This window comes from Somniosus microcephalus, chromosome 2 (assembly GCF_052327205.1).
Source record: "Somniosus microcephalus isolate GS21.2 chromosome 2, FLI_Smic_1.0, whole genome shotgun sequence".
Classification (NCBI taxonomy): Eukaryota; Metazoa; Chordata; class Chondrichthyes; order Squaliformes; family Somniosidae; genus Somniosus; species Somniosus microcephalus.
The window spans coordinates 305,742,435-305,746,123 of NC_140988.1; the positions used below are offsets into that span (position 1 = coordinate 305,742,435).

General features: G+C 47.8%; 1 pseudogene; it reads left to right on the plus strand.

The window, feature by feature from the left end:
- The first annotated feature begins 903 nt into the window (after positions 1–903).
- Positions 904–2,891, plus strand: LOC147123512 (zona pellucida sperm-binding protein 3-like; annotated as a pseudogene).
- The last annotated feature ends 798 nt before the right edge of the window (positions 2,892–3,689 follow it).

Sequence of the window (3,689 nt, forward strand, 5' to 3'; positions counted from 1 at the left end):
TAGGTTTTGTGCACTTCTCCTGCGCTGCTGCCAACGCCGCTCTCGGCGGTCCTCATGGCAATGGCGGCGCCTCGCGGGTTTCTGCACGTCTCTCTCTCCCTCTCTTCGACGCTGCTCGGCCCCTGATCACCGGCTGTGCCCTATGCGCTCTGCCCTCTCTCTCTCTCCCCCGTCGACGCTGCTCGGCCCTTTGCTGTGCCGCTTGGTCGGGCTCTAGCCCGCCACTGTCCGGGAAGGGTCTGCACACTACCTGTTGCCAGCCCGTTTCGCTGGACCACCTCGACTGGAAAGCCAAGCCTGGCTCTCGACAGCTTCCCCCGCAATTCTCGAGTCTCTGCTGGATGACTTGGCGGTTGCCCGTGGTCGACGCCCGAGTCTCTGGCCTTGACCTCCAATCCACTGATCTCCAGGAACGAATCCCCGGGAGGTGATGCAGAGTTGCAGGTAGGTTCGAACTTGCCTCGTCGCCAATGTTGTGTCTGTGTATAATAAGACACAGACTGCAGGAGAATGGTACAACAGGTGTTTACTCAACGTGGCTCCACACTGGAACTGATCTGCACAGATTACTACTCAGTGCTATATACAGGTGTGGTCACTGCCGGTACTGCAGTATACATGAGCTGTAAAGGATAGTTCCCTCCTTTAAGGTATATACATTACAGACCCCCTCGTCGGACTGCTCCTGGACCTGGCGAAGATAGCCATTAACAGTTCCAGGCAGCGGGCGGTCGAGGGGGTCGTTCTGCCCGATTGCCTGTCTCTCTTCGGCGGCTATGTTCGCTTCTTGATCATCTTCACTTGTTCATGGGGCTGGTTAATTAACTCAATGTATCATTGGTGTCAGGTGACTGTAGGTTGTGTGTATAAAAGGTGCTTGTTGATGGGTGAAGGGATAGTTGAGTTGTTTAGTATCATGGGGGATTTTGTAGTGAGGGGTTTGCGCCCAGTGCTGGTGTTAGTTGGAGCTGTTTGTTCCTCTGATATTTGGCAACAGTTTGGAGGCCAAAGGTTTCCATGGAGAAGAGTAAAAGCCACCCCTGGGCCTCAGAGAGTCCCTCCTCCTGGGTCTTCCTTTGGCTTCAGTTTCAGTGTGTCTGAGGGGTGCAGTGTGTCTCCACTGCAGACTGTGATGGTGCAGTGTGGAGAGCACAACCTGCTGGTTAGGGTACAGATGGATTTATTTGGATCCACGCACCTGATTAAAGCTGCTGACCTGACCCTGGGGACGGCAGGTTGTCGGCCAACCGGGATCTACTCTCAGAACCACACCGTCCTCTTTGACTATGGGCTCCATGAATGTGGCAGCAGATTGAAGGTAATGTGATTCCTCAACTCTTGCTCTAAGCTTGGTGTATGGACTAGACCCAACTCTTTATTCCTACCCTTGCTGAAATGTCATTGATGTTGAGGAGATTCCTATCTCCTGCTTTTAAATCCTCAGACTTGTGTTGAATTATTAATTGTTCTTTGCTTTAACTGGTCTTCCTGAGTGTCTCCAACCTTGTGATCACAGCCCTATTGGTCTTGAGCCTTCACTTGGTTCTTCCAAACTTTTCCTTCCATACATCCTGTCTTGTGGATTTTTAGGTCACTGGGGATTCAGTTTAATGGTTCAGTTAGTTACAATATTCAGTTTTCTCTCCCTGTATCAGAATAGAGGGGAGCCTGGATTAAATGAGGCTTAAATCTGCTGTTCTATTCATTGTTCCTAATTATTATCAACCTGTGGCTCCTTTATTGAAGTGAAGCTGTCCTTTCATTGAGTCTTTTATTCTGTTTGATTGTCTTGTGCTTGCAATCCCCCTCCTTGCATTGGCTGCTGAGGCTGCACAACTTCCAACCACCTGAGTAGAATGTTGTCCATTTCTGAACCTGATGTCTTTCAGGTGTCTGGAGATTTCCTGGTCTACACCATCCACCTGAACCACACCCCCAAGGCCCATGGATCTGTCATTGTGAGAACTAATGTAGCTGTCATTCCCATTGAGTGCCACTATTTTAGGAAGGGCAATGTGAGCAGTAACCTGATCAAGCCCACCTGGATCCCGTTCAGCTCCACCAAATCTGGCGAGGGGCTTCTGTCATTTTCTCTGCGCCTAATGAATGACTGGCTCACAGAGCACACCTCAACTATCTACTACCTGGGTGACCTCATTCACATTGAGGCCTCTGTTTCAATGACCAACCACATGCCCCTGAAGCTCTACATTGACCGTTGTGTCGCTACGTTGAGCCCAGATAAGGACTCCACCCCGAGATACAGCATCATTGACTACAATGGTTACCTCCTGGACAGCAAAGCTGAGGACTTCTTCTCAACCTTCGTGTTGCCAAGAGACAAGCGTGAGCTGGACAAGCTCCGCTTTGACCTGGATGCATTCCGCTTCTTTGGAGATGACCGTTCCTTGATGTTCATCTCCTGTCACCTGAAGGTTGCTGCAGTGGATCGGAGAGATTCCATGAGCAAAGCTTGTACTTTCAGAAGATGCAGAATGTCTGGACCCCATTGGAAGTATCCAACAATGACATTTGTGCCTGTTGACTTGGGCAACTGCGGTGCCACAAAGGAGTTCCGATTTGATTCCAGAGGAAGGAGGGATCTTGTACCTGAAGCTGGGAGTGATGCTGAATTGAAGTGGGAGGGTGAGGCCTCACTTGGACCCCTGATCATTCTGGATACTGATGTGACAGACCTGGCAACTGAGTCCCTTAATGAAGTTGAGCAACGGGTGGAGGAGAGGTCTCCAGGTGGTGTGGAGCCTGCGGTGGTCCTGATGGTGGCCCTGACTGTGACAGCGGTCTCTCTGATCTCTGCTTCTTTGATCGCCTTGTTCCTGTACAGGAAATGCAAGCGAAGCCCGTTCAACAAGTTACTAAATGATCAATAAAGCAGTGATTACTTGCCTCTTCAAAAAAAACTCACCCTGGTTTCTTCTTCTTAATAACTAAAATCCTTCCAGAGTGCACACCTGGGCTTGTACTTGCTTCAAGTTGTGACTGCAGCTGCATCTGGTTCATACATTATCCTGAAGGGTTAATTACAGTCCTAGCCCTTTTGGGCCATCCCAGATCAGACGTATTCCCCAGATGTTCACTCTCAACTTAAGTTAGAGATAGCCGAATTCCATAAGACGCTTAAATGGGTCTAAAGGTTCAGGCTATCCCTCCCTAAAGGAAAGGAATGACTGAAGATGTTACCGTCCTCCGGATAGTACTTTTAATAAGTTGAACTAGACTGTAACCTTCTGGATATTATAAGGGTCTGGAATTCCCCCCAGAATTCTGCAACTCCTTACAAAAGAGTGTACAGAATTTGTGGGTTCGTGAGTCTATACAGATTCACTCTTTGAGACAATTCTAGAAATATATAGTTTTATTTAAGAGCCGGCATTCGGTTAACATCTGTTGAATCAGTCGCAACATTAACAATTCAAAGTACAATTAGCTTACATTTCTTATTTCTCAGAGATCCTTATTCTCAAATCTTTACTTCATTATATTTCTTATTTCTTACTTATTTCTAAATCCAGAACATTTCTTATTTCTTATTTCTAAATCCAGAAGCTCCACCAAAAATCAATCACTTTGATATACCCGAGACTCATAGTTAAAAACTTACAGAGATGCCTCTGGAAAGTTGAGAATCGCCCTGCCCGTTCAGCGAATTCTGACTTTCTGTTAAAAAG